This window comes from Sus scrofa, chromosome 1 (assembly GCF_000003025.6).
Source record: "Sus scrofa isolate TJ Tabasco breed Duroc chromosome 1, Sscrofa11.1, whole genome shotgun sequence".
NCBI classification, from domain to species: Eukaryota; Metazoa; Chordata; class Mammalia; order Artiodactyla; family Suidae; genus Sus; species Sus scrofa.
The window spans coordinates 11,841,379-11,865,930 of NC_010443.5; the positions used below are offsets into that span (position 1 = coordinate 11,841,379).

At 46.4% G+C, this 24,552-nt stretch overlaps 1 protein-coding gene across 9 annotated transcripts in view; it reads right to left on the reverse strand.

The window, feature by feature from the left end:
- The window catches only part of TIAM2 (T-cell lymphoma invasion and metastasis 2), a 249,364-nt gene that overhangs the window by 192,873 nt on the left and 31,939 nt on the right, over positions 1-24,552 (reverse strand). Inside the window, exon 1 of one of the 9 annotated variants that reach the window (XM_021071951.1) lies at positions 21,421-22,783. The exons of the other annotated variants lie outside the window; for them this stretch is intronic. The gene's annotated coding sequence lies outside the window, so the exon portion shown is untranslated. Of the gene's footprint in view, positions 1-21,420; positions 22,784-24,552 lie in introns of those variants that run through there. 9 annotated transcript variants of the gene reach the window in all.

The following is a 24,552-nucleotide window of genomic DNA, read 5'->3' on the forward strand; positions in this document are numbered from 1 at the left end:
AACAACCGAAACAACCTGTAGTTCTTACAGGCCACACTTTAAGACGCAACATGAGAAAAGATCACTGAAAACAAACCTGATAATCTAGCCAAGGCAGAAGCAACTTGTTTTGGCCCCAAGATCACACTCTATGTGTCCTGGGGACAAAGTGCTGAAGGAAGCCTAACAGCTCCAGGGTCAGACCACCTCGAGATAGGGCCGAGGTGGGACAGGAGAGCCGCACCCCAGCTCTGGTTCAGGGCAGGAAGCTGGAGCTGGCCTTCCCGTTCAGAAGGACAGAGCCAGTCCCCTCCAAGCAGAGACAAGCGTGCTCATGGCCAGTTCTCAGGCAGACTCCTGGCTGGACAGACTCCGGGAGGCTGGTGGCCCTTCTGGCCTTTCCTAAACGGGTCAGGGTGTGGTTTGGTGCAGAAGTGGCACAGCACTCAGCCTGACCCACTACCTTGCATCAGAATCCACAATTTTTTTTTTCCCCTTTTTAGGGCTGCACCTGCAGTACATGGAGGTTGCCAGGCTAGGGGTCCAATCAGTGCTGAAGTCGACGGCCTACACCACAGCCAGAGCAACGCGGGATCCGAGCCACGTTCTGTGACCTACACCACAACTCATGGCAACACTGGGTCCTCAACCCACTGAGCAAGGCCAGGGATCGAACCCACATCCTCATGGATACTAGTAGGGTTCGAGAACCGCTGAGCCACGACGGAAACTCCACAAACAGGAGCTTAACATGAAGAGAAAAACTGACTAGAAGAAATTTTATCTTCAACACCTTCTAGGAAGGTACTTGCAGCTGCACTTCCCTGAGCTCTGCTGCTGTGACGAACACGGCTCACACTCAGCTGTGGATGAACCATTTGTTCATTTTTCACGTCGGCAGAGAATCCTGCCTCATGGACGCATAGACATTACGTCTGAAAAGGATTTAATGGATGCACCCCGCACCCACGTGATCCCCGCAGACTGTTTATGTTTCTCTGGGGTTTTTTTGTTGTTGTTGTTTTTCCTTTTTTCTCTTTAGGGCCATACCTGCGGCACATGGAAGTTTCCAGGCTAGGGGTTGAATTGGAGCTGAAGCCACCAGCCTATGTCACAGCCACAGCCACAGCCATGCAGGATCCGAGCCACACTCTGTGACCTATACCACCGCTCACAGCAACACCAGATCCTTAACCCACTGAGCAAGGCCAGGGATCGAACCCGAGTCCTCATGGGATACTATGTGGGGTTCCTACCCTGCTGAGGTACAAAAGGAACTCCCTAGTTTTGCTGTATCTCTAGCCTCCCCTTCTAAATCTCATCTCTCACAAAGCTGCCTTACCCTCCAACAATGCAAAACCTCCCCAGCCCTCAGATTTCCGCCTTCATCTCAACCAGCGTTACCACCCAGGAGGACAGCACTGAACACCAGAACCAACAGCAGAAAACCAGTAAAAGCCCACTCCGCTCCAGTGCTCCCAGCAACACTGAGACAGGAGGTCCACACGCCGCAGAGAGCGAAGACCACATGAGATCAGCATGGAGGCGGAAAATTCCAGCACAAGCATCACAGCTCACCGCGGTATAAAACACCACGCAACTTACAAAGAACGTGTATACACTGTCTCTGAAGTCTTCTCCACCATCCCATGTCTGAGCTCCCGCAGCGCCAAAGGAATGAAGCTGGCATGTAAATTCATGCCTGAAGTCTGAAAATCCTTAGCATTTTACTTCTAGAAAGACCTCTAATTCATACCAGCATGCCTGAATAATCCATGTCTTCTCATTAAATGAATGGCAGTAAAAAAGTTCTGGTATCTTTTTTTTTTTTTTTTTTGTCTTTTTGCCTTTTCTAGAGCCACACCGGAGGCATATGGAGATTCCCAGGCTAGGAGTCTCATCGGATCTGTAGCCACCGGAAAATGCCAGAGCCACAGCAACACAGGATCCAAGCCATGTCTGCACACTACACCACAGCTCACAGCAATGCCCGATCCTTAACCCACTGAGGGAGGCCAGGGATCGAACCTGCAACCTCATGGTTCCCAGTTGGATTTGTTAACCAATGCCCCATGACGGGAACTCCTTGTTCTGGAATCTTTCATCACACTTAGGAAACCACATAACAATGAGAATTAGAGGAAGGTCAATGCCAGCCTTTGACAGTGGCTGCTGTAGACACACTCCTCCATCTATCCGGGAAACAGCTCCACAAATCTCAGCAACTCGTGCATTCCAATACATCACACCAGAGCCCCTCCAACAGGAAGCTCTTCGTAATGGAACCTCAATCCCTCTGCCCTGATTGAGTCCATTTGCTTCTGACGTCTGCTCTGCAGACCATGTAAGCCTCTTCCCACCAGTCAGAACACTCCTGTTCACTCTTCATTTTTAAAAGTCTAAGTTTAGTTTTTTCATCTTCATAATAAACACTGTGGTTTGTTTTGTCTTCTCACTAGCTTCTCACATTGGCACTATTACTCATTATCTTCAATCCCCCGATGAATAGAGAGGAGAAAAAAAGCCAAAGGAAGCAGGCAGGCAGCCAGGGACTCACTCAGCATTTTCTCTGCCTTCTGCATCCAACTGGCCACAAGGAAAGCCTGTTTGAGGCAAAGTGGGAATATGGCCTCTGTCTCTTCTTTTTGGCCATCTATGCAAATGCAGGCAGCATGAAGAACAAAGAACCTGGCTCAGCAGAAACAAACCTGACTAGTATCCAGGAGGACGCAGGTTCGAACCCTGGCCTCACTCAGTGGGTTAAGGATCTGGCGTTGCCATGAGCTGTGGTGTAGCTCGCAGACGTGGCTTAGATCCCGAGTTGCCGTGGCTGTAGTGTAGGCTGGCAGCTTCAGCTCCGATTTGACTCTTAGCCTGGGAACCTCCACAGGCCACGGGTGCAGCCCTAAAAAAAAGACCAAAAAAAGAAAAACCAAGAAAAAAACAAAGAGCCTGGAGTTCCCACTGAGTGTAATGAGATTGGTGGTGTTTCTGTAGCACCAGGAAGCAGGTTCAATCCCTGGCCCAACACAGTGGGGTTTAAAGAGTCCAGCAGCTGCAGCTTAGGTTGAAACTGCTCAGATCTGATCCCTGGCCCAGGAACTCCATATGCTACAGGGAAGCCAACAAGGAAAAAAAAAAAAAAAAAAAAAGACACAAAGAGCCTGTCTTTAACCCGAAACTTCTCATCTCAGGGACAAGACGGGGGAGGCAGGGCAGGCCAAACAGGTCCACACAGAACCAGCTGGCAGGTGGTGGGTCAGAGGGCACCAGGGAGCCGAAATGCTTCTCACAACAGGTGGGTTACCGGCTGGATGACACAGGCAGGAGGGCTTAATACAGCCTGGAGCAGTTAGAGACGTCCCTGAAATTTACTAGATCCTTATTACAGGGGCATGTTCACTTTGGGAAAATTTACCAAGCTCCCCACTCTAACTTGTGCCCTTTATATTTCAAGAACAAGGTTTTTAGGGCTCCTTTGCTTGGCAATTCAGCAAAGGAGAAAACTCTCCAAATCGAGCTCTCTTATCTCCTATGACTGGAGAAAAAAGACCGCCTCTCTTGTTCCTAAAAGTACAAATGGAGAAACGAGGGATTCCTTAGGGTCCGCGAGGCACCCTAAGACAAGAATAGAGAACAAAGACCCAGCCAAGCACAGCTGCGGATAAAGATGCAGAATAACAGAGGATACAGAAAAAGCAAGGACTTAGAAACAAACCCCAAAGAACATAAAGAAAACTATTCATGCTGACCTACAAACTGGGGGAAAGAATATTTAGTTGTGAGTAACAGAAGTAGGCTGGGATTTCTTTTCTTTTTTTCAGGACAATAAAGACCCAGAGATATTTTTTTTTCTCTCTTTTTATCTTTTAATGGCCACATCTACAGCATATGGAAGTTCCCATGCTAGCTGTCCAATTGAAGCTGCAGCTGAGGCCTACACCACAGCCATGGCAACACTAAATCTGAGCCATGTCTGCAACCTATGCTGCAGCTTTGGGCAATGCCAAATCCTTAACCCACTGAGCGAGGCCAGGGATCAAACCCACAAGCTCAAGGACAAGCTATATTGTTTTTTTTTTTTTTTTTTTTTTTAGGGCTGCACCCGAGGCATATGGAGGTTCCCAGGCTAGATAGAGGTCTAATCGAAGCTGTAGCTGCCAGCCTATGCCACAGCCACGGCAACATGGGATCTGAGCCACATCTGTGACCTACACCCCAGCTCACAGCAACACCGGTTCCTTAACCCTTTGAGCAAGGCCAGAGATTGAACCCATGTCCTCATGGATGCTAGTCCAGTTCATTAACAGCTAAGCCACCACAGGAACACCTATGTTGGGTTAACTCACTGAGCCACAACAGGAACTCCAAGAGAAACTTTAAAGTTGTAATCATTGGAAAAAAAATAATTGGAGGAGTTCCCTGGTGGCACAGCAGGTTAAAGACCCAGTATTGTCACTGTTGTGGCTCTGGCTACAGCTGTGGCACGGGGTTGATCCCTGGCCAGGGAATTTCCACAGGCTGCAGGCATGGCCAAAAAAGAAATAAGATACCTGCAGAGTTATTTGGCTAAGGGGAAAGGAAAGACGGTGACATGCAATTTGCTTAGGACCCAGTTTATTCTAAGCATGGCCAAGCTCTTCCCACCACTGAGGGCTCGTGATGAAATTTGAAGAATGAATTTCGTGACCTTCTGTCTCTTCCTTTTTGCCATCTACTCAAATGTAGGCAGAATTAAGAACAAAAAGCCTAAATCTTTAACCTCGAACTTCCCATCTCAGGGTCAAGAGAGGGAGGGCAGGCCAGGCCAGACCGGGTCCTCCCAGATGAGAAAACTGAGGCTCAGCAAATTTACCGAGGGTATATTCACAACAAATAGTCCGTGGAGAAAAGATCTGAATCCCATCTAATTTCAAAGATGATGCCTCTCCCGGTACACTACACTGAACAGCCAGGGCAGCTTGGAAGACGGTTCCCGAAAAACAGGACAGGAAAACTGCAGAAGACAATTAGGTCAAGAGGAATGGAAAGAGTCTTGGTTACGGATGAAGGCAAATCTCTCAGAACAAAGGCCTGAACCTAACACCTAAAAATTTTAGATTTCCGAACGCAAGAATTTTAGGGCTAACAAGGGCCTTAAGATCAACTCACTTTTTTAAAAACAAACAAACAAATAAACGAGGGTAGAATATTTCAACATCAGTAAGTCCCACCACCCCCTTTTCTGTCTTTTTAGGGCCGAACTTTCGGCATATGGAAGTTCCCAGGCTAGGGGTCAAATCGGGGCTACAGCTGCCGGCCTACACCACAGCCACAGCCACACCAGATCCAAGCCGCATCTGCCACCTACACCACAGCTCACGGCAACGCCGGATCCTTAACCCACTGAGCAAGGCCAGGGATTGAACCTGCGTCCTCATGGATGCTAGTTGGGTTCGTTAAATGCTGAGCCATGCTGGAATTCCAAAATGATTCTTTTATGGGCCAAAAATTCCTTAAGTCTACAAATGATACAAATTAAAAACCAAAAACCAAAAACCTCCTGCATGCCAAAGAGGCACAGAGTGCAGAGATGAAGAAGGAAAATTCTAGTCATTCTCGAAAGATTCCCCCTCAATTCTTCTGGCAGATGCCTCAATTCTCCATTTCATCTTATTTGTGTGTAAACAGAGATGTAATCATTAATGCCACACAGAACATAAATTACTATCAACATCTGCATTTTTCAAAGGGAAACCCACTGAGGAGACAGGACCACCTGTGATCTTTCCGAGCTTTGATCCCTGTTCACAGAAAAGCAGGTGCCCCCTGGCTAAAGACACAGGTGTACAAGGAGAAGACCCAGGAACAGGGAGGAAAACATTTTGGCAAAATGGCTTAGATGGTTCTACCACACGTAATTGCCTTTCTCACATTAGCAGAACCTCGCTGAACCAAACCTGTTTTCCCTCCCGGATCTTCTGTGTGCTATCAAGTATATTCTATAGTCTATAAAGCACATTCTATATTTGAGAGGCTCTTCTGCTTTCCCCACTATTCACAGGAGCAGAGAACTTTCTACTTCAATTAATATAGACTCTGGTCTCCCTCAACACGCCTTCAAAATACAAACTGAAATAACTTTTCATAGATCCCTCAAATTAAATATACGACACGATATTTGTTCCTAGGAATTTTCCTTCTCTCAGTTCTTTCCAAAAGTAAGAAAAGTATGTAATTCAAATAAATAAACACTGTTTTAAATTTTTAGGTCTATGACACAGAAATCCGATACATCTCGTTTTACTGAAATAAACTCTCCACAGTTTGTTTAGTTTCAAAAGCCAGAAAGTCACAATCACATCCAGATGAATCACCTCTTCATTTGAAAAAAACAAACAAGAAGTTCCCACTGTGGCACGGCAGAATCAATGGTCTCTGCAGTGGTGGGGACGTGGGTTCGGTCGCCGGCCCAGCACAGTGGGTTAAGGATGCAGCGCTGCCGCAGCTGTGGCATAGGTTGCAGCTCTGGCTTGGATTCCATCCCTGGTCTGGGAACCTCCATATGCTTTGGTTGCAGTCGAAAAAGAAAAAAACTCTTTTGTAATTTGAGACAATTTTTGTTTTTCATTTTTGGCCACCCCAAGGCATATGGAGCTCCCCGGCCAGGGATCAGATCCAAGCTGCAGTCTCGACTCCAGATCCTTAACCCAGTGTTCAGACTCAGGATAGAACCCATGTCCCAGTACTCCCAAGATGCCACTGATCCCACTGTGCCAAAGCAGGAACTCTTAAGACAACTAATTTTTTTTTTTTTTTTTTTTTTTTGTCTTTTTGCTATTTCTTTGGGCCACTCCCGTGGCATATGGAGGTTCCCAGGCTAGGGGTCAAATTGGAGCTGTAGCCACCAGCCTACGCCAGAGACACAGCAACGCAGGATCCGAGCCGCGTCTGCAACCCACACCACAGCTCACGGCAACGCCGGATCGTTAACCCACTGAGCAAGGGCAGGGACCGAACCCGCAACCTCATGGTTCCTAGTCAGATTCGTTAACCACTGCGCCACGACGGGAACTCCAAGACAACTAATTTTTAAAAATTGAGATAGGAGTTCCTGCTGTGGCTCAGTGGGTTAAGAACCCAACACAGCATCCATCAGGATGCGAGTTCCACGAGGCCAGGGTTCGATCCCTGGCCCCACTCAGTGGGTTAAGGATCCACTGTTACTGCAAGCTGCTGCATAAGTCACAGATGCAGCTTGGATCTGGTGTTGCTGTGGCTGTGCTGTAGGCCCACAGCTACAGCTCTGATTAGACCCTTAGCCTGGGAACTTCCATGTCTTGGGTGTGGGCCTAAAAAAGACAGAAAGAGAAGAGAGATAAACTATAATACAGGAAGTAAATTATTTAAAATATTAGAAAAGCAAAAAAGAAAAAAGAAAAACAAAAAATAAATATCAGCAACAGTGACAGAATCATTTACAAAGACACAGTTAGATTTGACTTGACTAATTCTAATTTATACCTGACACCTACAGACATACATATGTATTTCACCTTTTAACAACAAAGAAGTTGACAGAACAATTAAGTAGCACCTTTAATCAGCTAACTTAATTAACAAAGGGAAGTATTTAGGAATGTGCATTTTTTTTCACATCAGAATTTTTAGCCCACGGCCAAGGGGTTAAATATTGGCAGAAGGTATCTATCCTATGGATACCAAATGTTTGGCACGTCATGAAAACTCTTAGCCATACATGATCAAGAGAAATAGCATCAGTCAGGAAAGACAAAGACCCTCATGGAAACTCATTTTACCAAAACCACGAATGCATTCTCAAATTTTAAATCTTATGGCAGTCTATGAGACAGCATGAACATGCCAGAGAGGTCTTTACTTATTATTTCTCAGGACTTCTAACAAGAGACAGATCTAAATCTAAACACAGGAAACTCAATCTAAACAAAGGAAACTCAGTAAACTGAAAGGACTGATTTCATTATTTGGAGCCATAGCATCAATCTCCATGGTTGAGCTATAAGCTAAGGGCCACACTTAGCAAAAATATTTATGGTGAACGGCAGAATCCAAAATCTAACGTCCATTCTTATAGAAAAATAGCTTCCTTCCAAGACCTGCCAATGAGCATTATGTCCCAGAAATGAGGGCAAATGAGCAAAAACATTGATGATAAACAGCAGAATCCAAAATCTAATGTCCATCCTTATGGAAAAATAGCTTTCTTCCAAGACTTACCAGTAAGGATTATGCCCCAGAAGTGAGTGCACATTAGCTAAAAACATTCTTGCACCAGCACAAGAGGAATCTGATGAAATCACAGCACGCGCTCCCAGGAGAACCCAGGACCTGTGCAGACAGCCCCTGAGCAGGGGTGAACAGCCTCAGGAGAGCTGGGACTTGGAAGCAGAATAAGAGCAGAGGTCATCACCTAAATCCTGCTGACCGCTGGCCCCAGCCAGAGCCTGGGTTAGAAGCCCTTCTCCACCTTTCATCTCCTCAGGGGACCACAGTATCCAAACGTGAGCAGTCATCACAAGACTTCTGAAAGCCAAGTTCTTACCAACAGAGGGAGGTTGGGTTTTCACTTTAAAACCCTAATCTGCTTCCTTGTTTTCTAGGGAAAAGACCCTAAGAGTCATCACAAGTTGGTTGTAAAGAGCTGAGAATAACGCAACCCTTGTGGATTTTCTCCTCCCCGTGAAATAATGACATTCTCTAAGGGTGTATTACAGCCACCCTTCCAAAGGCTCCTTAGCAAGATTATTTTACCAGCGAGTCTCTTTCCAAATTGTCCAACTTCTCCCTCTAGATCAGGACCCGCTTTGCACCCCACCCCCAATCTTTCATCGCTCTCCAGCTGCCATCCCATCCCTGCCCCCTTTCTTAAACTCCGTAACTGCAGAAAGTTATCAAGTAATATAAAAATCACTTCCAATCCACTTGATTCTACGGCTAATCATCACAAGACTTGCAAAGAGCAGCAAATCCTTATGTCACCCAGAGGTCCTGAGTACAGAAAAAGAGGGAAAGCTTATCAATTCATTTCATGAACCCTAATGCAAAATCAAGAAATGAGGAAACACTATTACTCCTACTTTAATGGATAATATGATGTCAATCTAGAAAGTCAAAGGCAGTCAACTGAAAATTTGCTGGAAGAGTTCCTGTTGTGGCTCAGAGGGTTAAGAACCCAGCTAATATCCATGAGGATGTGGGTTTGATCCCTGGCTTTGTGCAGTGGGTTAAGGATCTGATGTTGCCACAAGGTGCAGTGTAGGTCGAAGATTCGGCTCGGGTTTGGCACTGCTGTGACTAAGGTGGAGGCTGGCAGCTGCAGCTCCGATTCAACCCCTATCCCTGGAACTTCCCTATGCCACAGATGTGGCCCTAAAAAGAAAAAAGAAAAAAAAATAAGTTCATCTGGCCAAATAACTTTGTAGAGAATAGCTAAGAAAAGTATTTTTAGAGAGAGAGAGAAAAAAAAGAATAACCTGAAAGCATCTACCCTATCAGATAGTAAAATATTCTATAAATTCATAATAATTTGAACAGCTTGCTACCAAACAGAAATATTCAAAGTCCAAGAATAGACACAAGTTATATGGAGATGTAGAAAATGAGAGAGGTGGCCTTTCAAGAAAAACAAAGAAAAGATGGGCCCTAAAACAAGTGATGTTAGAACATCTACAGCTTTTTTTCTTTCCAGCCCATTGTTCTGTTGGGCAGTTTCTCCCGCATGTAAAACCAGCAGCACGTTGGTCTTTTCCAAGTCACACACTGGTACTGAAGCCCAAAGGGTAAACGTGAAGCTTCGCACCAAGTCCCTAACCAGGGGTGAGTCCACACTTAAAACCACGCAGAATCAGAGTCATACTTTTTTTTTTTTTTTTTTTTTTTTTGCCTTTTCTAGGGCTGCTCCTGAGGCATATGGAGGTTCCCAGGCTAGGGGTCTCATCAGAACTGTAGCCGCCCGCCTACGCCAGAGCCACAGCAACGTGGATCTGAGTTGCATCTGCAGCCTACACCACAGCGCAGAGCAATGCCGGATCCTTAACCCAGGGATCGAACCTGCAACCTCATGGTTCCTAGTCAGACTCGTTAACCACTGCGCCACGACAGGAACTCCAGAGCCATATATTTTAACCTTTAAGTTCTCTTGGGAGGGCCAAGGCACCACCTCCCCATTTCAGAGACTGGTACCCAGGCCAAGGGCCACACAGGCTGCCCTCTGAGTCATGGATGAGTCAGTCCCTCGAAGCCTGCCAGCCCCTGTTTGGACGCATCTGCCACCAGCGTGCAGCCTCTTTGTTACAAAAACACTTCCAATCCTCCCTCAGGATTGTTCCCTTTGAATGTGACAGTTAACCGCAATGAATTTTACAAAAAAAAAAAAAAAAAAAAAGGAACTTAGCATTCAAACATTTTACTCCTGAGCTAAGAAAAATAAAGAAGAGCGAGAAACACTCAATTCCCATTGCAAAGGATGGTTCTTCCCTAATGGAAACGTTGGGAAGACCTTGGGGAAGGCAGGTCGGAAATGATGGCAAGATCATCTGCACTTGCTGGGGAATCAATCAAGGCTTTTGTCACCCGAAATTCTGAACACACCCCCGAGGGAAGACTCACTGGTTAGCGTTTCATGACGTGACAGCTCACCCAGGTCTGAAACAGTCCTCTCCTTAGATGCTCTGCTCTTTTTCCTCTAGTACGGAGCCAAAGCCACGTAGCACTTTCAGAGGGCAGAGCAAAAATGTCTGGATATAAGCTATTTTATGTTTTCACACAGAAATCCACACTACGGTCATCAGAGCTCCAGCAGGGCTGCAAGGCACCTCCGAGCAGGAAAGTTCTATTTTAAAAGAGGCTGATTCTATTTCTGAGAATGCACAGAGCAGCTAATGTTCAATGTTCTTAGTTCTCACAACTGCCAAAGAGGCTTCCTTCCAACGTCCTTCCAGCCCCTCAAGAGCAAAAGGTCCAAGGACTTTTCAGAACACTCCCAAGGCTTTTTCTTCATTTTGTTTTCCTTTGGGGGTGTGGGTGGGAAGAGGGGAGGGAAGGGGGTCAATTGCATTTGCATGTGTGCACTGAAAATAGATTTTTAAACCTGGCAGGTCCTCCTCTAGCTTCAGGGGTCAAAGATACATATACTTTCGAGGAAATTTATTTATTTTTATTTATTTATTTATTTTTGTCTTTTTGCCATTTCTTGGGCTGCTCCCACGGCATATGGAGGTTCCCAGGCTAGGGGTCGAATCGGAGCTGTAGCCGCGGGTCTACACTACAGCCACAGCCACAGCAATGTGGGATCCGAGCCACATCTGCGACCTACACCACAGCTCACTGCAACGCTGGATCCTTAACGCACTGAGCAGGGCCAGGGATCAAACCCGCAACCTCATGGTTCCTAGTCGGATTCGTTAACCACTGAGCCACGATGGGAACTCCTTGAGGAAATTAATTTTAACTTTGGTAAAAAAGAAAATTACAACGTGCATGAGCGCCGATTAAATAAAAAATAACCTCCTTGAACAGACTTGTGGTTGTCCGGGGGAGGGGGTTGAGAGAGGGATGGAGTGAGAGGGTGGGGTTAGCAGATGGAAAAGCATTGCACATGGAGAGGAGAGACAAGGTCGTGCTATACAGCACAGGGAACTAGACTCAATCTCCTACAATAAAGCATGAGGGACGAGAATTTTTTAAAAAGAATGTGTATGGATGTATAACTGAATCACTTTGCTCTATAGCAGAAATTGGCACAACACTGTAAATCAACTATACTTTATTACATTTAAAATGGACAAGCAATGAGGTCCTGCTGTACAGCACGGGAACTCTGTCCAGTCTCTCGGGATGGAACCTGATGGAAGATGATATGAGAAAGGGATTGTATGTGACTGGGTCACTTTGCTGTACAGCAGAAATGGGCACAACATCATAAATCAACTCTAATAAAAAAAAACCCTACTGTAAATCAATGATACTTAGTAAAAGAATCACCAACAAAATAAACGCCTTCTTTCAAAGAAGCTCTGTGGGGTGCTCGATAATTCAAATGACTTTTAACAAAGTACGAGCTCAGAGTGTGAGCCTGTCGCCCTTTCAGATCATCTCTTAATCAGCAGGGCCAGTGCCAACAAGGAAGAGCTCCAACGGTCAGCCACCTATGAATGTCTAAGATCCTACTTTCGCAGCATTTGTATTCTCCGCTCTGCCCCTGCAGGGTTCGAAAGGGAAAAGAAGGGCAGGGCCCATTTGCTTAGTAAAACGAAATCCTGTCTTGGTGCTCCTCGGATTTCACTTACTTTTTATAGCTTGGCTTTCAAAAGTAGTAATTGCTTTCTTTTTTTAAGGACATGGATTTACACCACATTTAATTTGAGTGTCCCTATATATAGGTTTTGGTCTACTATAATAGCAAATTCATGAGATCCCACCCCTGAAGACATCAATGTAACAGCAATTTAGGGATAGGATTGTCTTTTCCTATAAAGCAAAAATATTAAAGTGATCAAACATAACTTATAACTTGTCCATGTGCCACCTAGGGACAATTTCTAAACCCAGGTCTTATAACACTTTAAAAAAAAAAAAAAAGCACAGTGTCTTCCAGGACATTTGTGGCCTGAAAATTCTATGAGATTTAAAAAAATTATATCATGTTGCTTCATGTCTATGAGCTCTTAGAGTCTCTGGTTCAGATAATCAGTACTTAAATCTTACAGTTAGAAAAGCAGTTCCTTAAAAAACTAAAAATAGAGCTACCATATGATCCAGCAATTCCACTTCTAGGCATTTTTCCAGAGAAAACCACAATGCAAAAAATACATGCACCCCAATGTTCACTGCAGCATTATTTACAACTGCCAAGACATGGAAGCCACCTAACTAAATGTCCACTGGGAGTTCCCGTCACGGCTCAGTGGTGGCAGATTCAACTAGTATCCATGAGGACACAGGTTCCATCCCTGTCCTTGCTCAGTGGGTTAAGGATCCAGCATTGCCATGAGCTGTGGTAGAGGTTACAGATGCAGCTCAGATCTGGTGTTGCCGTGGCTGTAGCATATGCCGGCAGCTACAGCTCCAACGGGACCTCTAGCCTGGAAACTTCCATATGCCATGGGCGTGGCCCTAAAAACAAGAACAAACAAATAAATAAATAAGTAAATATCCATCAACAGAGGAATGGATCAAGAAGATGTGGTGGCTATACATACCATGGAATACTGCTCAGCCATAAAAAAAATGAAATAATGCCATTTGTAGCCACATGGATAGACCTAGAGATTATCATAATAAGTGAGGTTAAATCAGAGAAAGACATATGATATTGTTTATATGTGGACTCCTACATATATAATATATATATGCAAATGAACTCATTTCTCAAACAGAAAAAGACTAACAGACAAAGAGAATAAACTTATCGTTACCAAAGGGGGGAGGGATAAATTAGGAGTTTGAGATTTAAAAAAAATCTCATAGAAAAAAAAGAGTCATTATTTTAGATGGCTCTCAATTCTCAGAAAAGAAATGTACAGTCTACTTTTGTTCTTCAATTACTTATCTCTTACCAGAGAAAAGGGCTAAGTCCTTTCCCCAGAACTATGAAGCTGTAGGTAACAAGGGCATGGCACAGACCAAAGAGCAAGTGCTCTGGAATCAGGATGGGGTCAAAACTCAGCTCTGATGCTTAATCCCTCGCCCTGGCTGAGCCCACGCCCTGTGCCCCCACCTCCCCACTCGCCGTCAAGAGGGGACACACTGGGGAACTGCAGAGTTAAATGAGATGACGGCGTCGCAACTGCTACATCAACTCGATGATGGTGGTGCTGATGATGGAGAGTCTCGGAAACTCTCTCTCCAATCCCATCATCTCTCAGATGAAGGAGAGTGAGGCCAGAGAAGTTACCACACACACCACTGATCCGCATCTCAGTAAGCGGTCTACGGAGCAGGGCAATCTAAGGCTTCGGTTCGGATGTCCAGCGATGAACAACAGCACGAAAACATTCACGTTTCCGAGGGGCTCCTCCGGCAAGGCAGGCTGGCCAAGTCTCGTTATTGCCCAGCGCGTCCAGAAACAAGAATTCTCCCCACAGCAAAGGCCTCCGAAGCCTGATGGGTAACATCTGCCTTATCCAACTTCAAATCTCTCTTCATCTTTGCTCGGCCCCTTAAGACCATTCACTTCCAGGTGGTTTGGGGCCAAGAGGCCACCCAACACATCACAGCTGCCAAAGCAGCAGAGGACACACAGGTACGACCCCCACCTGCACTTGACCCCACGCACCGAGGGGGCAGACTTGGACGGAAGTCGGTGAAGAAGACAAGAGTTCACTATGGTAAGACACACCCTTGACTGCTCAGCTGCAAATTTTCATAGAATCCTTTTTGCTTCTAACCATAAAGGCCCCTCACATGGACCCGTCAACCCTCTGCATCTTAGCAGAGCGTGGCACCTCCGATCCGGCTCCAGGCTGAGACTTGGCTTAAAGAGAGCCAGGTGCCAGGTACAGGCAGCATCTCAAGCGGAGTCCCAACCCCCCCACCTCACCCCCAGGCTCAGATTTTCCTCTAAAGTCCATTTCCTGAAGTGGCTGCAAGAAAATCCAAGTCAAATCCAGACATCTTGAACAAAGTGGAAAGGAATGCCGATCTGAAAATAAATCCACATGCCAGGAAAAAAAAAAGAGCAAAAACTGGGTGCCTCCTTCTTTCTCAGTGCCCTCGTTTGAAAAACCACTTCTTCAGCATGGAAGCCAGAAAGGAGGAAACCTGAGACAGAGATAAAAATGAATTCACTTTCTACAGATCCACAGCGGCAGAGCCAAAGCCAAACACTTAACATGACGCAAGTCAGCCAGGACCGGCTTCCTTAAACCGATCATCCATTCCAACCGCCACGAAGGGGAGCTTCCGTGGAAGCAGTAACCCTACTCTACCGTCAGACTAAGCCTGGACTCAATGGATTTGACAAAACAAGACAGTGCATTGTTTCTGCAAGATGACCCCAGGCGGTTTTCCCTGCAAAGTGAGAGCTGCACTAACAAGGCTCCAGCATCATGGATGTTTATTTCTCTCCTTCGCATTAAATATTATCGCAGATGAGGTCAATGAATTCTTCAAGAACTGGACAGGCACGCGTGTCTACACGGCATGCCCCATGCTATTGAGCCATCTTTAAACACAGTCAGCCTTCTACACCTGTTGGTAGATAGCTCACCACCTTGTCTCTTTCCCTTTTCTTTATCCCGCCTACAGTTTCTGCTCAATTTTGAGGGAAATTAGGTCCTTTGCATAAGCTCCTCTGGACCTGTAATACAGCAGCGTGGGAAGCAAAAGTAAGTTACCAAGCATGATTCTGCAGGTCCGTCCATGAGTTGGTCCTTAAACGGACAGCGAGGTGGGGGAAGGATGCTGAGCAGCCCGGGTCAGCAGGGACAGCAGGTCAGGGGCTGGTCTTTATCTGAACCATCCTTGTCCACCCCTGCACCTCACACAGGACTGATATGGGTGCTGTGGGTTGAACCAGGGGATAAATAAGTGACCAGACTGCACTGTACCTGCAGCAATGAGAGTGGGGAGGCTTGAACTGCAGTCTTAACTTTGACATGAAAAGTTACGGGACAAGGTATGTGGTCAAGTCATTTAACCTACCTGAAACTATTTCCTTAACTATTTGAATGAGGCAATTGGACGGATGATATCAAAAGATCCTTCTAGTTCTCAGACCCTGTAAGTTGTTATTATTTAAAGTCTAGTTATAGAACCACCTTACATCTATTAGGATAGCTAATATTTAAAAAAAAAAAAAAAAAACCCAGAAAACAATAAGTGCCGACAAGGTTGCAAAGAAACTGGACCCCTTGCGCACTGTTGGTGGGAACGCAGAATGGTACAGCCACTGTGGAAAACAAAAGGGTGACTCTTTAAAAAATTAAAAACAGAATTACCATATAGTCCAGCAATTCCACATCTGGAAAAAAAAAAAATAACTGAAGACAGGATCTTAGAAAGATATGAAGACCCGTGTTCACAGCAACATTATTCATAACAGGCAAAAGACGCAAAAAAATATTTCATTGTATGTGAAATATCACCCGGCCTCTAAAAGGAAGGAAATTCTGACATGTGCTACAGTGTGGAGGAACCCTGAGGACATTACGCTGAGTGAAATGAGCCAACTCACAAAAGGCTAAATCCTGAGTTCCCAGTGTGGTTCAGCAGGTTAAGAACCCGACATAGTCTCCGTGAGGATGCAGGTTCGATCCCTGGCTCCACCCAGTGGGTTAGGGATCCAGCGTTGCCATGAGCTGCGGCATAGGTCGCAGATGTGGCTCAGATCCTGCACTGCCGTGGCTGTGCTGGAGGCCGGCAGCTGCAATTCCAATTGAACCCTTAGCCCAGGCAGGTCCACCTGCTGCAGGATAAGTACTGTGGGATTCCACTGGCAAGAGGTATCCAGAAGAGTCAAATTCAGAGAGACAGAAAACAGAATGGTCGTTGTCAAAACCTGGAGGGGAGGAGGAATGGGGGGGCTACTGTCTAAGAGATGCAGAATTTTAATTTTACAAAATGAAATGAGTCCTGGAGATGGTTGGTGGTGACGGCTGCACAGCCATGTGAATGTGCTCAATGCCAGGAAGCTGTACGCTGAATAATGGGGAACACGGGAAATTTTACGTTATGTGTATTTTACCAAGATTAAATTTTTTAAGGGTTTTTTTTTTTTTTTTTTTTTTTTTTTTTGTCTTTTTGCTATTTCTTGGGCTGCTCCCACGGCATATGGAGGTTCCCAGGCTAGGGGTCAAATTGGAGCTGCAGCCGCTGGTCTATGCCAGAGCCACAGCAATGCGGGATCCGAGCCACATCTGTGGCCCACACCACAGCTCACAGCAACGCCGGATCGTTAACCCACTGAGCAAGGCCAGGGATCAAACCCACAACCTCATGGTTCCTAGTCGGATTCGTTAACCACTGAGCCATAACGGGAACTCCTAAATTTTTTAAATTAAAAAAAAAAAAAAAACAAAAAAACACTGTAAATCAAGTCTAATGGAAAAAATAAAAATCATCAAAATAAAAAAGAATGTATATATGTGTGTGTGACTGTCACTTTGCTGTACAGTAGAAAATTGACAGAAGACTGTAAATCAATTATAATGGAAAAAATCATTAAAATAAAAACATGTTCATGGCACATAAATTATACTCAAGAGGACTGATTTTTAAGTAAGCATATTTTTAAAAGTTCCCCTGGCACTTATCCTTTCATTCGTCAAGTTAACAAATATTGACTAGTCCCCCACTGATCTGCAGCTGCTTTCCATGGACTTCTTTAGAGGCTCCTCTGGCAGGAACAGGAAACAACCCTCCCACTCCCACGCTCCGGAAAGGGTCGAAGAAGTCGGGGAGCTGGGACCAGGTTGACCAGCGAGCAAGTGGCACAGGCAGTGCACCGGCCCAGGCTGACTCCCAGCTGCCACCTCCGCCCATGTGGCTGGCTTTTCTAATCTGCCCACCTTTGCTCTGCAAATGAGGAAGCAGAGGCTCAGAAAGGTTAAGTCACCTCCCCAAGATGCCTCAGCGGACCAGAGGCAAGAAGTCATGTCATCCAGTTATCATGCCAGCACTCTTTGCAACATACCAGAGAAAACCAACTTGGAGAGAAAAGCACCTCTGGGGTCCCAGGGCCATTATCAAGGCACTTGGCCCCCACTATTTTTGACCTTCTCCCCAAGAAGGACTCTCATTGAATCATTTTCCACTTAATTTTATTTACTTATTTATTTCTCCTTTTAGGGCCACACCAGCAGCAGATGGAGGTTTCCAGGTTAGGGATCCAATCGGAGCTGTAGCTACCAGTCTATACAATAGCCACAATAACACCAGGTTCAAGCCACGTCTGCAACCTACACCACAGCTCACAGCAACACCGGAGCCTTAACCCACTGAGCAAGGCCAGGGATCGAACCCGCAACCTCATGGTTCCTAGCTGGATTCGTTTCCCCTGTGCCATGACAGGAACTCCTGTTCACTTAATTTTTAATTTCACTTAAGTCATTTCCTTTCTCATTTTCTCATTCAACAAATCATTTATAAGAACTTCGTTTTTCTTAATCAACTATACTCTAATAAAAATATAACATTTAAAAGAAGAATTTCAGAAGTTCCCGTCATGGCTCAGTAGTTAATGAACCTGACTTGTGTCCATGAGGTTGCAGGTTCGATCCCTGGACTCGATCAGTGGGTTAAGGATCTGGTGTTGCCGTGAGCTGTGGTGTAGGTTGCAGATGTGGCTCAGATCCCACGTTGCTGTGACTGTGGTGTAGGCTGGCAGCTGTAGCTCCAATTTGACCCCTAGCCTGGCAATCTCCATACGCCACGGGTGCGGCCCTAAAAAAAAAAAAAGACAAAAAATATATACAAAAATAAAAACAAAAAATAAAGAACTTCAGGGAAAAAAAATAACCATTTTTTCTTTAAAAAAATATCATTTGGAGACCCAGTCTTCCTTATTCAATCTGCAGATATTTAGTCACCTACTAATTTAGATGCTATTAACTTGTGTTTCCACAAGGACTTCTCCAGCAGAGACAGAGGGATCCTCAACCTTGCCACCATTTGGAATTATCACCAAGAAGTCAAACAAAAATTTCATCAGAGCATAGCCAAGAGCCAAAATGCATGGCGCCATCCTCTTGCAGCAGTTAAGAAACAGCCCATGTAGATTCCCTGGCAGTTTTCACTCACGATCTCAACATTCCATACGAACTTTCCCAGGAACAGGGACCCTGGCACTATGGAGCATCCAGAGCATGTGGGCTTTTCTCAAAGCAACTCTGGGAGATCAGTATCAGTACCTCCATTACCAATCAAGGATGTGAAGGTGCAGAATTAAATAACTTGGCGAGGTCACAGAGCAAAAATGATCATCCTAGATTCAATCTCGGGTCTGTCCAATTTCAAACCCTGAAGCTAGGAACTAGGAAACATACTGGTGCCTCATTTGGATTTAAAAAGGACATTTCCTAACGACTAAAGGAACTGCAAACGTATCACCTGTTTACGCCATCAATAAACCTCTGAGCTCCCCTCTGGGGCAGAACCCAAGGATACAGACAATGCCAGAAGCCAGGGAAAAACTATGCATCTTTTATCAGTCCTGGTTTCAAGGGGATTACCATCTAGTAAAGGCAAAGGCAACTTTATCTTCTAGGAGGGGAGATAAGAAATGCTTGCAAGCAGATTTCAGGTAGAGATACAGGCAGGAAAACTGTGATATTCCCAACAGAAGCTAGGGAAAGGGATAAGAAGTAAGACCTTAAGTGTCACAGACCTGAGAAGAGAGACTGATGTTGCCCTTGAACAAAGTGGGTAGATGGAGTTCCTGTCGTGGCTCAGAGGTAAAACAAGCCCGACTAGTATCCATGAGGACACGAGTTCGATCCCTGGCCTCGCTCAGTGGGTTGAGGATCCAGCTTGCTGTGGCATAGGTCACAGACATGACTCGGATCCCTCGTCGCTGTGGCTGTGGCATAGGCCGGCAGCTGCAGCTCCAGTTGGACCCCTAGCCTGGGAACCTCCATATGCCGCAGGTTCAGCCCTAAAAGCAAAAAAAAAAAAAAAAAAACAGAGAGAGAGAGAAAGAAGAGGGTAAAAACCAGGAAGACAAAAAAGCCAGAGGCAAACTGTGCCCATCAAGGTCGAGTGCCGGGTCCCTAATAGAAAGAAAACGGGAGCTCTGCAGTCACTAAATTGTCTAGCCACTATTTTGAAAAAAGTAAAAAGACACACGTGAGGTTAATTTAAATAATATGTTTTAATCCAACATATCCAAAATCATCACATTAACATGGATACAACATAAATGATTAATGAGGTCGCTTATATATTTTTCAAGCCCCAGTGTGGACTTCGCACGTAAGAGCACACCTTAGTTGTATGGGCCACACATCAGGCATGCAACAGTCACATGTGGACAGTGGCTGCTGATGAAGGCATGCCTGTCTAGAGGCAAATCAGCCAGAAGTGGATTTCCAATTAGACCACAAATCAAGGACTTCGGGAGAAATCCTAGGAGTTTCTGCAGTGGCGCAGTGGGTTAAGAATCTGACTGCAGCAGCTCCTGTCATCATGGAGGTGCAGGTTCGATCCCTGGCCCAGGAACTTCCATATGCCATGAAAGCAGCCATAAAAGAAAAAAAAAAAATTTTAAAAAAGAGAGAGAGAGGAGTTCCCACTGTGGCGCAACTGGACTGGCAGCATCTTGGGAGTGCCAGGACCTAGGCTCGATCCCAGCCCAGCACAGTGGGTTAAGGAGGAAGCATTGCCACAGCTGCAGCTTGGGTCAAGACTATGGCTCAGTCTGATCCCTGGCCTGGGAACTCCACATACTGTGGGACCGACAAAAAAAAAAAAGAGAGAGAGAGAGAAAAATCCTAAAGGGAAGGCTTAAAAAGTCAGGCTGAGTTTGGACTTTGTGCAGGGTTAAGAGGAAGTGGGTACTGTTCTAGAACAGATGACATGGAAGTCTTAACCTAACAGTGAAACTACACCTTACACCCCCACCCCTCAGGAACCTCCCTGGATTCCCCTCAGATGGGGTCCCTGCTGACCTACCTCATCTCCCACTCTCAGCTAGACACTACCCACTCCCAGTCATCACCCACTGGAAGCCCCCTGCCCCTCGGTTTCCTGGGATAAGCCTTATTAGTCCCCACTGCCTGTGTGACTGCAGCCCTCTCTGCAGCGTCTCACTCTTTCTGCTGACATGTTATGAATTTTCTAGCATCTCCTACAGAGGCTGTTCCAAACATGTGTATCTACCAAAATATCCGAAGCTACCCTAAAGACCCCTCAAGTGCAAGCCTACTACATCATTTTAAATAATATAACCCTGCCTCCTACATTATCTTTAAAACATTTTTCCTCAAATTCCTTCCTCCAGACCTCTGCCTTCTCACCTGGCCTGCCTGCCAGCCGGCCCCAAAGCCACACCCTCAGAGTTCCCACTGTGGCTCAAAGGTAACACACCTGACTAGGATCCAGGAGGATGCGGGTTTGATTCCTGGGCTGGCTCGGTGGGTTAAGGATCTGGCATAGCCCCCTGAGCTGTGGTGTAGGTGCAGACGCAGCTTGGATCCCCTGTGCTGCGGCTATGGTGTAGGCTGGCAGCTGCAGGTCCAATTCAACCCCTCGCCTGGAACCTCCATATGCCATGGGTGTGGCCCTAAAAAAAAAAGACCAAAAAAAAAGCACGCCGTCCCTGTCTCCACCTTGTCACTATTCCTGACAGCAAGAAATGGGGCTTCCATTCCCAACTGCTCTCAGAAAGGTTTCCAGGGATTTTTAAACTCGAAAGTCAATGGATTTGCAACAACATGGCAAAGTTATCAGAAAGTAAGAACACACCCCACACCCTGAGCTGCTCACCTGTCACGTCCTGGCGACCATCCTTCTGCAACATCTGTCTACACATCAACACACGAGTGATTTTTCATGATGTTTCATCTTGGACAGCGTGTCAGTACCCGTGTTTCTTACTCACTCCCCTGCGTCTCTTCTCACGATATCGACTTCTCATAGCAAACAGCGCTCTCAGAGACAACACGCACAAGGGTTTTATCATTTTATATTCTGCACAATCAGACATGGTTCTCTGCCTCGTCTTTTCTCGTGGGAATGCTTCCAAGACAAGGGGTAGAGAGCTCCAAGGCGTGGATGGGCCACGTTTTATCCAACTATTTCCCTGCTGAAAGCATCCACTTAGTTTCCAGTTCTTTGCCACTACAAACAACGCTGTCATAAATATTCCTGAACAAACAGATGACACACAGCGGCTTTGCTTTCTCTGGGGTAGAGTTCCCGGGGGAGGCATAGCTGGGTCAAAGGCCCCGTGCGTTTTGAATGTTAATAGACTCTGCCAGAACTCTTTCCACAGTGGCTATTCCCACCAGCAACCCTGGAAGCCGGCCTTGCCCCAGCATTCCTGCCAGCAGGAGATATTGTCAGTATAAAAATGTTTGCCAGGAGTTCCCGCTGTGGGGCAACGGGCTCAGCGGCATCTTGGAAAGCCTGGGTCAAAGGTTCAATCCCCGGCCTCGCACAGTGGGTTAAGGATACGGCATTGCCACTTAGGCCACAATTATGGCTTGATCTGATCCCTGGCCTGGGGACTCCATATGCAAAGTGAAAAAAATGAAGAAAAAACAAAGAAAACTTTGCCCGTCTGCGGGTCTGGAAAACTCCCTCACCTCCCAGCCCGCGCCCTAGCAGTTGGGAAGCAGTGCCCTCCTCTGACACCCCTTTCGGAGCTCCCTCCCATGTCTCCGAGTCTTAGTTTACCTCCGGAAATTAACCCCCAAACAAGGCCACAGCCCTGTGCTCTCCTCTGCTTTGCCATGACAACGTCCTTCTTACACAGGCTTTCATCATCACTTCTACGAGCTGGTCCCAAGTCTCCACATCCAGCCGAGCCGGATGTCAAGTGTTTCTCAAGCTCCAGGGTCCTAACTCTTTGTGGGACACATCTAATTGTTCAACAGGACGCCACCATGCCTAGTGACATCTCAAGAATCAGGAGGACCACTGCCAAACCCTCCATGACTTGCTCCAAACCTATTCTTCCCAGACCTACTCTGTTCTCTTCACAGCGCCATCTCCATCCCAGGAACCCAGACCTAAGCATCGTGTTTTACTCCTCCCAACACTGTGCCCCCATATCTGGCCACGTGCCCAGTCTGGGCAATTCTCCGCTTTCTCTCTTTTTTTTTTTTTTTTTTGTGTGTGTCTTTTTTGTTGTTGTTGTTGTTGTTGCTATTTCTTGGGATGCTCCCGCGGCATATGGAGGTTCCCAGGCTAGGGGTTGAATCGGAGCTGTAGCCACCGGCCTACGCCACAGCCACAGCAACGCGGGATCCGAGCCGCGTCTGCAACCTACACCACAGCTCACGGCAACGCCGGATCGTTAACCCACTGAGCAAGGGCAGGGACCGAACCCGCACCCTCATGGTTCCTAGTTGGATTCGTTAACCACTGCGCCACGACGGAACTCTCCGCTTTCTCTTTTTAATGTTTTTTTTTTTTTTTTTTTTTTTTGGCCACCCTGTCCCCCCAGGACATATGGAAATTCCCAGGTGGGAGGGATCAAATCTGAGCTGGAGCTGCAACCTACACCACACACAGCTGCAGCAACACCAGATCTTAACCCACTGCGTGCTGGGCAGGGAATCAAACCTACACCTCGGAAGAGACAAGCCAGATCATTAACCCACAGCACCACAGTGGGAACTCCTCCACGCCACTCTCTTATCCATGGGGTGCAGACTCTGCTCACAGATCACCAGGATGCCTGCAGCAGCCCGGCTTGGACCCCCCAGCTCCAGCACACACCTCAGCCCTGCTGGTCCAACCCTCCCGCAGCTCCCCAGTTGCTCAGCAAGTTGAGCCCAAATGTCCCAACCACACTTTCAGGACCCCCCAAGCTCGGTTCCACTGCACTTTCCAGCCTCTCCAAGGACAGCTCCCTTTTACTCCACACTCAGCAGGGACCACGTCTGGTAGCCTCCGGGGAGATTGTTTTCTGATAGGAGAAGAATTTGTGGAGAAGGAGCAGAAAAAGTAAACAGATGCTCCCCGGATGCCCTCTGCGGCTCTGGCCCCACCAAGAAATACCTTTCTGTTAGCTTTGAAGGGGGGAAATATTAGGTAAAAGAAATTGGGTAAGTAGGAGTTCCCGTCGTGGCGCAGTGGTTAACGAATCCGACTAGGAACCATGAGGTTGCGGGTTCGGTCCCTGCCCTTGCTCAGTGGGTTAACGATCCGGCGTTGCCGTGAGCTGTGGTGTAGGTTGCAGACTCGGCTTGGATCCCGCATTGCTGTGGCTCTGGCGTAGGCCGGTGGCTACAGCTCCGATTCAACCCCTAGCCTGGGAACCTCCATATGCCGCGGGAGCGGCCCAAAGAAATAGCAAAAAAAAGACAAAAAAAGACAAAAAAAAAATGAAATTGGGTAAGTAAAGGAATCATGAAACGTAAACTGACAGAAACTACAAAGGGGTATATGCGTACATTCCAGAAGCACTGAAAACGAAAGACAGAAGAATGGGTAAGTCATCCCCCGGCGTCAAGAGCATCCTGCATTTACACAAATACCAGAGAAAGGCTTTATCCGCACATCAGTCACATGGTAGAGTTTCATGAATCGGATATTCATAAACCCTGGCAATAAAACGCAGCCAGAGAGTGGAGTTCCATTCTATTACACCATGATGGGAGAAACATCACTAGGGTGAGCTAAACAAAACTAAGCGAAACTTGAAGAGACAAATTCAAAACTACTTGGAATAATAATTCAGCTTTTTTGTTTTTTGTTTCAGGGCATATATATGGAAGTTCTCAGGCTAGGGTTCGAATCAGAGCTACAGCTGCCGGCCTACGCCCACAGCCACAGCCACGCCAGATCTGAGCCTTGTTTTCAACCTGCCCCACAGCTCACGGCACCACCAGATCCTTACCCCACTGAGCGAGGCCAGGGACCAGATCTCTGTCCTCATGGATGCTAGTC